This window comes from Bombus flavifrons, chromosome 1, assembly GCF_040668555.2.
Source record: "Bombus flavifrons isolate JBK064 chromosome 1, iyBomFlav1_principal, whole genome shotgun sequence".
Lineage (NCBI taxonomy): Eukaryota > Metazoa > Arthropoda > Insecta > Hymenoptera > Apidae > Bombus > Bombus flavifrons.
This window is the reverse complement of record NC_138442.1, coordinates 2275168-2290131: the sequence shown is the minus strand read 5'-3', so window position 1 is coordinate 2290131 and position 14964 is coordinate 2275168. Positions and strand designations below refer to the sequence as shown.

Genomic DNA, 14964 nt, shown 5'->3' with positions numbered 1-14964 from the left:
GCTATGACATATATGAGGATATTAAAAACAATCTTATAAATTTTAACAGGATTGTTTTTAATATCCTCACATATGTCATAGCGATGTATGGATAAAGGAAAAATAATAAAAATCCCAGTCACTGAATTCCAAATGGAAAGAGAAACTTCTTATAAATTTTAACAGCAAGTCCCGATAATATCCCGTTATATATACGAAAAAGTTATTTAGAATGATGGCATTGATAACAAGCTTAATAAGATCAGAAGCGTGGAAATCGGTGAAGAGATAGTTATTCGACAGATTGGCCAAAAAATGTAAATTAAGACGAAGATTCGTTTGATATAGATGAATATTGCATTGATCTTTGAGTATTCATTAAAATAACAAAATGTAGTAAGAGAAACACCTTCTGTTTTTATAGTAATAAAAATTGACACTCGAGAAAGCAATTTCCTATCGATTTTAAGCAGCTTTTTACCAAAATTACCGCAGACTGAAACTATTAGCTTGTCCAAGAAGTTTCTTCCGTTTTATAAAGAATTAATAGACGCACGACATTTTTGCTTTTATATTATTTTATCGAATTACGAATATGAACCAGTACATTCTTGTTGGTCTCTTTGCTATAATGTTGCTTTATGACTAGAAAAATATTTTAATACAAAATTAAGCTAAAAATGAAAATGGAGCTTTGTAGAAGGCAGATAATATTTTAGTATTATGGCAAGCAATATTTTTAAAATTATGAAGAGGGTAGAAAAATACATATTGAACCTTAAAGAAAAAGAAATAATTTTAGTTACATGGATTTAATCTACGACATAATTGAAACGTGGCTTACTGTCTAATGTTCCGATATGACACACGAATATTCTCATTTTTCTCATCTAATTTTATTCTGTTCAGGACGTATCAACGCTTAAAAAAGTATCAACAAATATCTGATAATACTTTCTTCTGCTACGAATATTACTATTTTTACTATTATTTACTATTTTTATTTATTATTTACTATTTTTACTATTTGTACTATTTTTACATAATCTCTTAGCTAATTTCGGTAGAAAAATTGTTCGAAATGCTGCGACGAAATGGAAACGTTATAAATCTCTAGTAGAATTTCGATGTGTTTGAAGAAAAAATTTTAATTTCAACTTACCTACGTCATATTAGGTCATCCCATAAGTTCGTGCCGACTTTTGTGTATATATTTCATGTGTCGATTTATAAACATACGGCGATAAGGGACCAATGCAATTGAGTTTAGCTGATCGAGAACAGGTTAGAGCAGATTTTCGTGGGTATAAGATCGTAATATAGTGAACACAGTGACTTCTAACAGTAAAAAATCATGAGTAAAATGCGTATCCATTTTCGACATCTCATGTTATATGAATTTCGGAAAGGAAGTTCTGTAACAATTGCCACGAAAAACATGTGCTGTTTACGGAGAAAATGCGCTTTCATCTCGCACCTGTAGGAAGTGGTTCCAACGTTTTAGAGCTGGGAATTTCTGTTTAGAAGACGAGGAACGCTCAGGGCGTCCTCCTCAGACAGACGAAGATAAAATTCGGGATCTTGTTGAAAAATCACGAAGTTTGACAGTTCAAGAGATGTCAAATGCACTCAGTTAGAAAAATTAAGGGAAGCACTAGCTGGAAAACGACCAGGTTTAGTGAATAGGAACAACGTTATCTTCCATCACGACAACGCTAGACCGCGTGTCGCGAAAAGCGTTAGAAAAAAATTGTCTGAATTTAATTGGGAAATTTTACCACATCCCCCATATTCCCCAGACATTACCCCATCTGATTACCACCTGTTCAGAGCATTCCAACACTTTTTAGTAGGTAAAAAATTTGAAAATATTGACATTCTCAAAAGTAGCTTAGAAAATTATTTTAAAGAAAAACAAGAGAACTTTTATCGAGACGGAATAATGGCCCTGCCAGAAAAATGGGAAGAAGTTGTACAACGAGAGGGGGATTACATTTTTTCATGAAACTGAAAGGTATGTAAACAATCTTAACATATATAACCGCTCGAAAAACGGAATGAACTTATGGGATGACCTAATACTTATGAAGATCAATTCGATTAAATATTGAAGCATTTCGTGTTATGCATTATTCGTATTATGTATGAGGAGGGTACTATGACACTATTTATAACGTTTGGAGTACTGCAGCATTCAAAAATAATGTTTAAAGATTAATCATTTATTGGAAATAGACAATAACGAATATCGTTAATCGTCAAAAATGTTGCATTTGCAAGCTTATAAGAAATTCTGAAACTATCAAACTATCCATCACCACTTATCGTTAGTCGTTCAAATATTGTCAAATACGTATGCGATGTTCGAATCTAATCTCACAGTTGGTATAATAGAAACGACAAAGAATAGATTTTTCCATGGATACAATACCGTTGCACGATGCGTTGTGCAAGGGACATAAAGGATCGTGACAACTGAACGACCTCTCGATTAAATTCACGATTTGTGGACGGAGCCACGGGCGAAAAGGAAGAAAACACAAGCTAATTTATTACGTCTGTTCTAGGCGTTTGCTATCTAGTAGTCTGTCGAGGAGAAAACATATCCCGACCAACAGCGAAAATGACAGAGAAACGTGTACGCTTCGATTCACAGCCGTCTAAATCTTACACCTGCATGAGATCTGATTTCAAAGGTACAAGCGAGGCAAATTTCATATAACCGAAACGTTTCTCTTATTTATGCGGAACAGAGTGTGTTTCGTGTACTGAAAAATCGATTTCCTAGCGACTTGCGTATCTAGGCGTTGCCGAAACGGTGAAAACAGGCCAACTGCAAACCTGTTTCAATGACCAAAATGATCGATTTTATGGTTGTTGGAGAATACGAGAGCGTTGATAGTATAAGCAACAGCGACGAGTATAAACGATGAAATTTTTAGGTCGATTCTATGTGTTGTACATTACTTGTAGAATATTTATGTTGGTATTACGAAACATGTTAAAAGGTCAGTATACGTCAATAACATATGAACAGAGTATGTCTGACGTAATCAGTAGAAGTGCGAATGGCAATACGGAATATGCATAAGCACAGTTTATTTGAAATAGAGATAAATAATAATAATAATAATATAATAAACAACGAATCAATAATTTCAACTGCTCTGTACCTTTTATTTTAGAGATGAAGTATGGAAAGTTATTTTGTGTTAAAATTGAATAAATCGATAAAAAAGAAAGCTATTTCATTCGATAGCTAAATAATTAAATTGATCAAATAAAAGATTATTTATTTATTCAAGTAAAATAACGTATATTCAAAAATTCAGTCAAATACAATAATATATTATTTAAATGACTGTTTTAAGAATATTTTCGTGTATATTTACAATCCGTAAATTGGAACCTCGCAACAAAAATAATATTTTAAGATCAACGTTTGTATGACAATTTTCAATATTTGCGTTGTATTTAAAAGTTGTTTATGATTTCTTTGGATATTGTTTTATAATTATTATATTATTATTATCTATAATTGCACGAGGCATTTCTAATATATTCAAAATAAATTTTTCGATTTATATCGCGAAGTACCCCTTTCGTTATTTTATTCTTTACTTCTCTTCCTTTTATAGCTCTGCGATTACTTTTATATTCTTAATAATATGCACTAGCAGTAAGAAATTTCGTATTTATCATTGAAATCACCAAAACAGTCAAAATGACCAGTTGCACGATCTTTGATAATAATTTTATAGACTCATTACCTTCTGAAGAATTTGAATGACTTTTTGTATTTTTAAAAGTTATTAAATTATTTTTAGCAAAATACATAGATAAATTGTCTTTTTTCTTGCAAAAGATACGTAGTATCCAGCATTAAGAAATATAAAAATAATAATTGAATAAATCTACCGATTTATTTATTTACGTACTTAAGAAAATTTTTTTAGTTAAAAAATTTATATTAGCCAAGTAGAACCTAATTAGCAACAACTTCTTCTCCTGTTTATAAGTACATACATGTCCGTAATACTCTACTGTTATTTCTATGCAACGTATGATGAAATAAAAAGTCTCACTGGAACGTAATTTGCATACATGTTCAACGTACTGAAACCGTTATCTGGTATCAACCTTCTAGACTGCACGCATTATTTTCTGATAGTGAAACCGTAATATCCAGTTTGCATAGATAATGAATTTAATTCCTTGGCGTTAAAGCATTGAAATGAATTCTTACTTAAAATTTTTTTATCACAATTTTAAGATTTGGTACATAAAAATATACATATGTATATTTTAGCTTTCAAGATATGTTATTTGTTGAATATTAAACGAAGCAGACGAAATTCTTACTATTATATCTTGCTTTATGATATAAATAATATTTAAATAATAACTAATCTTAACACTTAATTAATATAATATCAGTAAAGTAATAACCACTGGGTTATCATAGGTAACAGCTTATAAATTGAACAGCTATATAAATTAAAAATTTTAAAGGTCATATAAGTAGGTTTGAATACTTTATTGTTATTCAATATCAAATAATACTTTACGGTAATTACACATAATATTATAATACCATGATATTATTTCAGGACGATAATGTGAAAAAAAATTTTGTATGAGGTACAATTTTAAATTGTAATCTGAATTTTCTGCAATGATTTATTTATTTTCTATTACGTTGAATGATATATTATTTGCGATTAATAAAAAAACTATGAAGAAAGCTGGAATAATTACAAGTGACGAAACTATTAAAGTTAATTTTCATTTTGTAGAATCTGATTACGTGATGAACAGTGCAAATTGATGTGGACAAAGTAAATAATTTGAAGACGTTGGTTGCCAAGATTTTTCTACAAATCAAAACAGTATGTTCTACGAGTGAAGTAACATAATACCAAATTTATAATGAAATCTGATTCTATATTTTCCCAGTTTTTTTCAAGAATTTTAAACATATTCTTTTCATGTTATATGATATTTGTGAATTAATCTCCGTTTCTCTGCATTTATTACTTCGTGAAAGTATTACTGTGTGCATGTATAATATACCCTTACATATATACGGGGTGGTTGATAATTGGTGGTACAAGCGGAAAGGGGGTGATTCTACGCGAAAAAAGAAGTCGAAAATATAGAATAAAAATTTCTTTTTTTTTTTTAATTTTTCCATCGAGACAACGATCTATAGTGAGGTCCGTTATAACGAGACGTAATAAAATCGAGGCGTACCGAGCGAAAATTCAAAGTCGATCTTCTCGAAAACAAAGCCTCAAACGAAAAATTTTTATTCTATATTTTCGACTTCTTTTTTCGCGTAGAATCACCCCCTTTCCGCTTGTACCACCAGTTACCAACCACCCTGTATATTTTCTGTTAAAGGTTAATAGCTATTTGACACATTTTTATGAACAGAATTAAAATTATTTCATTCATCATCCAAATATTGTTATGAGTACTTTACCTTAAATATTTTATATATTTTGTATATTACATACATTCTGTACTTTTACACTTTTAAATTTCGCGAAATAATTGGAAGTGTCTGTTAAAGTTAAAAATTGGAATTACTAAATAAGGAATAAAAATTAAATAGTAATATTTGGTAATATTTTTCAAATGTGAAGATCGTGAATGTTAACTAAAATTAAGAAGACAATTCAATTATAAAAATAGTCAGTTAACAATTAATTGAGATTCGATGAATTTTCATAAGAAACAAAGATAGGAGTAAAATTAGAAAGTTTGAAATATTCATCTTTTAATTCACACCTTAATGCCCTGTCAATTTTGATACAGTTTAAAATAATCATTAATTACATTTAACAGGTAATATTTATTATCAATTTATCATGTAAAATTTTGCACACTTACGATTTATGTAGACATGTGATTCATAGATCTACAATTTATACGTTCTTTAATTTTGTTACAGATATTGGAGTACTAAAATACATGCAGCTTGTAAACGTAAGTTCCACTTCTCTGCATTTTAACAGAATGAATTTATACTCTGTATCTTTCATTTTATTTCTTTTTCATTGATAAAGTATTTTATAATTTTGAACCACTAACAAAAGCAAGCCACATGTTTAAGGTGGATTAAATAAGCTACATTAATAGCATAAAAATACTTCAAAAAATTAACGTTTCAAGTGTAACAGAAAATTTGTATAGATACATAAAAGAACATATATGTATTCCTTTTACAATCAATTTTCTTTAGAAATATCAACTTTTTATGTTAAGCTTTCAATTTTTGGAATTTTGTACCATTTTTATATGTGTATAAATTTTTTATATGGTTACGTTTATGTGTTTATGTGCTACAATATACATATTAACATTTTACAGAATTTAACATTCTGTATTTTATGTTAACAAAGCAAAAACCTATCATACTTTTTAATTTATGCATCAGTAAAGGAATAATCAGTAATAAATATAAAAATACAGAGAATAGTTAAAGTAATAGCGGCTTTTCATTAAAAAAAAAAAATTTCGAATATCAACGTATATATTTAAACGCTAGTAAATTATATGAAATATCATATTTCTCAATCGTCTTATTAACAGTAAATTAAAAACGACTTTTCTACCGAACAAGAACCGATTACTTTACGAAAACGTATTTACTTTTAATACGGTGTAATTAAATTATAAAATTTCAAATAAAATGACTTGTTTCTTATGATCATTGTAGCTGTATATAAAATATCTTGACACGATAAAATGCAGTTTTAAAAGTTAAAAAAAAATGTTCGTGCAATGGTAGTTGAAACCGGCGGATAAAATTGGCAAATTATATATTTCACCGTGATCGGCTATTCTGTAGAGTTGTAAACTTTTAAAATGTATTAATAGATAATTTAAATTTATAGATTGTTGATTCCATAAAAAAGTAATAAATGCTGCTTTTATTAAGTACAAATTTATATGTATATTCTTCAATCAAATTTATATAATGTAACCATAAATCGATTAAAATACTTGTATACATATATATATCTATATCTGTCTACATCAATATCTCTTAATTGATATAATATATTGAATCAATTATTTTTCGATTGTTATTATCGTTTTATAGCAGATATCTCGCTACTGGAAAGTGTTTTGGAGTGCGATGATTGCACACAGAATGAGTCAATAAAAATTACTACTCAAAATAACGCTTTACCCACAAATTATCGTTTCGTTTAGAATCTCAAAACTTGTGTCGATTTTCTCAAATTTTCGTTCCTTTATAGTTGGTACAACATAGAACTAAACAAAATATGCGCTGCTACTTAAAGACGTCAAGGTCACATTGATATTTCAGAAAACATAATTAAAAAAACAAATTGAAAAATGTTATTCATGTGATCAATCAAATATAACAAACCCCGTTCTAAAAATTTTTTAATAAATTCAATAGATTATAATTATTTCGAGTGGTAATTATTTATATTTAGTGTTATTTATTTATATTTATTTATTGCCTGACTAACATAATATGTATGGTTGAGCAAATTTAATACGTTAATAACACATTGTGAAGGAATTTATAAATCTTATATACAAAGAGGGTTAAATCTGATATCTTGTTGTTAAAGCTGTAAAAATTGTTAATGCTGATATCTTATAGACAAATAGGGTTAAATGATGATTACTACGTTATGTATCCTCAAGTAAGTACACTAAAGTAGATAAACATATCCACCAAAAAATAAAAAATTATATCCGACACTGATAACATTGATCTCACAGTTATGTTATTATACGAAATAAGATACATCAATGTCGAAAAGATTGATTAGTATTACACCATAAGGATGGATAAATATAATATGTGTATATATTTTCTCGTAATGTGTATTTATTTGTATTTATAATTTTTTCGCACAAGTACATCGGTTTATTTAAAAAGGATTTCAGAGTACAAAGACCGATAGCTATCCTACTAAGCTGCGGATGTTTATACAATTTAAAATTTTTATGAATACATTTAAAGAAATGCAATATAAGTAAACATTCATCCCATTGCTTATAAATATTATAGTCAGTACTTTATTTTGCATATCTTGTAAACTTTTTAGTATTATATCTGTATATGTTTGTACATTTAAATTCTCTATAAATGCAAAAGTATTCATAGCTTAGTATTTAGTATTAATATTCTAATATCATTGAGATAAACCATTTCTTCGCAAATATTTCTACAATATTGATTAAATAATTTTTATGTAGATACTTGTAAAAATCTTGACAATTTTAATACGTAGCAATATACTAACCTCCAGGATACACATTTATTTAATATATCGAAAATTACTATATTACCCTATGGGGAAAATTTTTAACAAAAAGAAGTAATTACATTATTGGTGAATAATGCGAACGACGAAATTACTTCAAACGATAGAGCGGAGATTATTAATTCAATTGAGGATCTTTGTCTATACCGGCTTTTTTAATTCGTCATTAGCGTAGTAGCTTTAATTACGAGCATTAATGTCGTACATTAATTCCTTAGGATTTGTGTCTGCTTTTATCTTTTCGAAGGCATTAAATTCGTTTCTTACAAAATTGTTTTCGTTTCTCGACCGAATAAAAAGAATGACTGATTTGTCTGGCGTTTGAGTATTTTTCTCTCACATATATTTTTCTACATACAGAGTGTTAAGAAAATGGACGATATTTATCAGCTGTGAGTGTATGTAGCAAAACACTTTGAGAATTTGAAGGATATCGTTATATTTAACTTCGTTTACCTCAGAGTGAGAAACGTGAAGTGCGAGTGAAATAGAAAGAAAAGTTCTTCAGCTGATTTATTGAATTATAACAGTCAATAGATTATTTCTAGCGTAAAATTAAATTGTTTGTAATTTGAAAAATTAGCTCCAAAAGATATATTTGTTCATGAATTTTCTTTATTGATTTGGTCTCTAAAATCACAATTAACAGACATCATTCAAATTTTGTTAACACCTTGCATATAAGTGCATCATAGATTCTCGTATATCGAGAAATATGTATGTGTAATACATAGAAATATACAGGGTGGTTGGTAACTGGTGGTACAAGCGGAAAGAGGGTGATTCTACGCGAAAAAAGAAGTCGAAAATATAGAATACAAATTTTTCGTTTGAGGCTTTGTTTTCGAGAAAATCGACTTTGAACTTTCGCTCGGTACGCGTGCACTATATCACGTCTCGTTATAACCGATCTCACTGTAGATCGTTGTCTCGATGGAAAAATTAAAAAAAAAAAAATTTTTTTATTCTATATTTTCGACTTCTTTTTTCGCGTAGAATCACCCCCTTTCCGCTTGTACCACCAGTTACCAACCACCCTGTATATATAGATTATTTAACATTAACTTCGCGGATGCAAATTTCATCTCTATAATTATTTGATTAATTCCAAAAACAAAAATCTTGGAATCCAACATTTTTACGAATTTGATGGCTTTATGCCCTTTAAGAACAAAATTTTTAACTTTTATTTTCTACAGAAAATATAATGTTCTGAAAATCAAGATCAAATGTATCGAAAATAAATACATTTACTATTTAATTGATATATAGCTTGTTAATATGCACAGTTATATGTATGCATTGGGCATATGTATATACGTAACATATGTTAGTAAGAGGTTAAAAGAGGGCGTAATTCCTTGACTCTTACTTGTATTATAAGAAATATGAAGCTTCATAACGTGCCAATGTTATTCATCTTTTACATTTTTATTTATTATTTCACTTTTATTTTTATTTTATGATTGAACAATATAGTTTTTGGTTACATTTGGCATTCTAAGCATAAAGAGTTTTATACATTTAACCTCTTAACCTACAACTACGGGCATAGCCCGTAGTACGATGATCGGGCCAAACGTAAATATTACGGGCATTTTCTTACGTGAATCGTAGGTTAAGGGGTTAAATATCGTTGCAAACAGCCGGACCACAATTAAAAATTACAAGCATAAATTATAAGCACAGTCTACTCTACCAGACATAATATACACAGATGAGCCAAATTCTCTTTCCTAACCAAATTCTCAATTTCTGCGACGTTTTGTTATATGTACCCGTATCATATTCCAATGGGACAGAATTCTTTCATTCATTAAAATATCGTTGCAAACAGCCGCACCACAATTAAAAATTACAAGCATAAATTATAAGCACAGTCTACTCTACCAGACATAATGTACACAGATGAGCCAAATTCTCTTTCCTAACCAAATTCTCATCAATTTCTGCGGCGTTTTGTTATATGTACCCGTATCATGTTCCAATGGGACAGAATTCTTTCATTCATTAAAATATCGTTGCAAACAGCCGCACCACAATTAAAAATTACAAGCATAAATTATAAGCACAGTCTACTCTACCAGACATAATGTACACAGATGAGCCAAATTCTCTTTCCTAACCAAATTCTCATCAATTTCTGCGACGTTTTGTTATATGTACCCGTATCATGTTCCAATGGGACAGAATTCTTTCATTCACTGAGTAAAGTCGGCCGTTTTGTTTTCAATGTGGACTTAAATCGGTCTACTTGTTCACAATAGACTATAGCTGCAATCGCTCGTTTGAATTCCGGTAGCTCAAAGTTCATTCTCTTTGCATGATTCACTGGACAATTGAATGCTAGATTCTTCGCAAACAGACTACGTATTACATACTGGCAGTGCGAATGACTTGTGGATTTCATCAGTGTTCCATATTGTAGTTTAATACTATAGGTTGATCTAAAAATGATTCGTGTTAAATATGACAGAAAAGAATTCTCCAATCAAAATGTCTTTTCTTAATATAATACAAGATATAATATAATATAATTTTCATGACATAAGCAGCGTATTCTGATTTAAATAAGTAGAATTAATTATTCATGTCATCGACAACTTGATCAATAGCTCTGCGAATACTATGAAAGAGAATATGAAAAAATATTTTTCAATTATTCTAAAGAACATTAATACATTTTAAATGACATCTATTTGATAATCCTCAATTTTGTGACTATTATTTAAACTAAAATTAAAACGAAAATCAATTTTTTCGTATTAGAATTCGAATTATTATTATTATAGAATTATAGAATCACGAATTCTACTTGAACAAATTATTAATTAATTAAGCGATACATACAATTATTTCCAGTAAATTTTCTTCACAGGAAAGTTTTAAAAATGTACTTCTATAATTAGTAATTGATATAGAAAACTATTTGTCCAGTGTTTAAAGAACGTTCGCTTCTGAAACGATTAATTTCTTTTATTGGCGTTATTCTGCCAAATTAAATAATCCTTTTTCTGAATAAGTAAGTTTATTCGTCCATATGATTGCTTGTTAGTAAGGAAAATCATTAGGTTTCTAATGAACACTCAATATGAAGGAAATTCTATTATGCAGACGATATTTATAACGTTTGTTGTATTTTTCAAAATTGAATATTATGTTGAACAAAATAGTTATTTATGATCTTTTTGCAATGGAGTATTCCATTCAACAGGATACCAGAATTAGTGAACACAAAATTATTTTCATAATTCTTTCTACTAGTTTCTTGAATTTGAAATAAAATTATTTTCAGTATCTTTCTTGCAGAATTCTGTTGGATAACGTCTGCGGTAACTGTTATTTTGATGTAAAATATTACTGATCTCTCTTTTTCATCTTTTATGTCTGTCCTACGCCGTGTGCACATATAAGCTGTTAGAATTACATATACTATAAGCTGTCGTGTCCTTTGAATTTTTCATTGATATTTTGAATTTTTTATTTTATAGAATAAAATATATATATTGGCGTGTATATTCCATGTTACTTTGCATACATTTGATAGATATCGATATTTATTGTATTAAAATAAAAGATTTCAAATTTTATTTTTTACGATAAACCCAGATTATCATGATCTTCAATCTTTACAAAATTACTTGAAATTCTTTACTTGCAGAGCAAAAGCACGAAAAATATGGTCAAGTTTGTTAAAGCCAAGAAATAGCATTTGTTCAATTTCGCAACTGCAAACTCGCATTTCTACTATAAAAATTGCATTAATCTGCTTTTTACCTGAAGTTCAAATCAGAAATTTAAATATTTTGCAGAATGACGGTGACAAATCTTACGGAATTTTTTAATTGAAATGGTGTTCTTTAAGAATTTTGAATATTAAAAAACAGCTCGTATCTCGTTTTAATTTACCTCGACAAATTAATCGTTTTACTCGTATTTTTACGATAATATCGTGTAAAATTTCTTTTTTAGGTCAAGAAATTTACGAAATGGTATAATAGTGTTATAGGAGCCACTGGATGTAATTAATTACATAAAACAGATATATACTCGCATAGAAATTTCAATATCTAATGCAATATAAAATCAATAGTTCGGCTGCCAAACTATGATTCAGTTACTATAAAAATAATACATATTTTTAAGTTTTCAATTCTGACAATTACTATTGATTAAATAAATAATGAATATATAACAAATATCTTCCTAAAAAAGACACTATACAGTGTACAGTGAATCACAAAATTATTGATATATTTTTAAAAAGTTATTATTCCGATGGAATTAATATTTTATAGAACACTCTTTTTGCGATGTAATGTTGATACTGATGACATTACTGTTTTTATAATTTTGTAATGTGAAAACAGGATAAAAAACGATTAAAGCTCGTTTCGAAATTCTTTCATAATTTCTTTTTAAACTATATGTTGTATACAGGGTGGTTGGTAACTGGTGGTACAAGCGGAAAGGGGGTGATTCTACGAGAAAAAAGAAGTCAAAAATATAGAATAAAAATTTTTTTTTTAATTTTTCTCTTGAGAATATAATTTTTTAGGGACGAACAGTTTCTAAATCCAGTTTCAGTATCAAACATTACATACGAATATTATTTCATTTTATGTATAGATATTTTACAGTTAAAACCGATATTATATATAATATGCAAGGAAGCAAAAATGTAAAATGGGAAAAATCACTTACTATTATATTATAATGTATTAAATAGCATCAATAATAAAATTAGTAATAATATGAATTAAATATAAAAATTGGTACAAATATATGAAATTATATTACAGCAGAATCCAGTTCTAATATTGCTAATAACTGTATCTCTTCAAATAATAATATATGAGAGTATATTACTATTATACAGGTGGTATTATACAGGGTATAACTGGTGGTACAAGCGGAAAGGGGGTGATTCTACGCGAATAAAGAAGTCGAAAATATAAAACAAAAATTTTTTTTTTAATTTTTTCATCGAGACAACTATCTACAGTGAGATCCGTTATAACGAGACGTGATAAAGTGCACCCGTACCGAGCGAAAATTCAAAGTCAATTTTCTCGAAAACAAAGCCTCAAGCGAAAAATTTTTATTCTATATTTTCGACTTCTTTTTTCGCGTAGAATCACCCCCTTTCCGCTTGTACCACCAGTTACCAACCACCCTGTATACTAAAATAACAAGTATCAAATATCTCTTTATGTTGTCTTATTATTTGATAAAGTTTCGTTGCATTCTCCGCTGTGCGAATGATTTTGTGACTCATTGTATCTTTCATGAGAAGCTTAATCATATATTTTGTTCTTTTTGTCATTACCTTCTAATTAGCTAATAAGATGCTAAATGATATTTGGGGTATTTAGAACGAAAATAAGCGAAGCTACCTTTATCTATCAATGTGACTCCATAGTATTAGATTATTCATTCAGATTATTCATTCAGATAACAAAATCAGTTGTTACACTGAATATTTTGTGCTCTCAGTTATTATTATATTGCTCACATTTATAAACCGAATTATTAATTTGTTCCTCAATGTCTCGTTTGACAATTCATAAATTTATAAAAGAAGCGTTCATTGTTCAAGAAAAAAGAAGATTCGAAAACATCGAATTGAGAAATTGAAGAACTGCTCGAAGCACAGTGATCAACTGACGGTGGTGAGGCTCGGAAACGGGGTTTAACCGGCTCGATAATTGCTATTCAATAGCACGAACGATTCAATTTTCGCCACTCGAAATTCACTGCGCGTTCCAACCGCCTGTTCAGTAAAAGACAACCAATTACAGTGCAACTGATTATACAGGGTGGTTGGTAACTGGTGGTACAAGCGGAAAGGGGGTGATTCTACGCGAAAAAAGAAGTCGAAAATATAGAATAAGCATTTTTCGTTTGAGGCTTTGTTTTCGAGAAAATCGACTTTGAAATTTCGCTCGGTACGCGTGCGGTACGTTATAACGGATCTCACTGTAGATCGTTGTCTCGATGGAAAAATTAAAAAAAAAAATTAAAAAAGGAAATTTTTATTCTATATTTTAGACTTCTTTTTTTTCGCGTAGAATCACCCCCTTTCTGCTTGTACCACCAATTACCAACCACCCTGTATATGTATCGCGATTTTTACAGTACGCCTTGTAGAACCTAACTCTTACATTTTTTTTAATTTTTTTTCTTTTTTTAAATTTTTCCATCGAGACAACGATCTACAGTGAGATCCGTTATAACGAGACGTGATAAAGTGCACGCGTACCGAGCGAAAATTCAAAGTCGATTTTCTCGAAAACAAAGCCTCAAACGAAAAATTTTTATTCTATATTTTCGACTTCTTTTTTCGCGTAGAATCACCCCCTTTCTGCTTGCACCACCAGTTACCAACCACCCTGTATAACCTAGTATAGAAAACCAAATTAAGAAAACGTAGTAAATCCCCCTGCGCAGAAATCGTGCATGAGAAGAATTTTTCTACGATATGAACATCTACTGAGAGTATAATTGGTTTAATAATACACGTGTATATTATGGGTGATTTTGAAGTGATAGGAACATTTTACTCGTACCACTTCGAGTGATAAATGAGGTTAATGAAATGATAATAACATTCAACAGATCTTTAGAAAATTTTTATTATACAAATGACCCTCTTATAATACAAGCA

The 14964-nt window shown here is 29.2% G+C and overlaps 1 protein-coding gene across 2 annotated transcripts in view; it reads left to right on the top strand.

The window, feature by feature from the left end:
* LOC138184093 (adenosine receptor A1) overlaps nt 1–14964 on the top strand; it is a 335048-nt gene that overhangs the window by 196757 nt on the left and 123327 nt on the right. For both annotated transcript variants that reach the window (XM_069121779.1, XM_069121769.1), the window contains one exon: nt 5936–5970. The gene's annotated coding sequence lies outside the window, so the exon portion shown is untranslated. The remainder of the gene's footprint in view (nt 1–5935; nt 5971–14964) is intronic.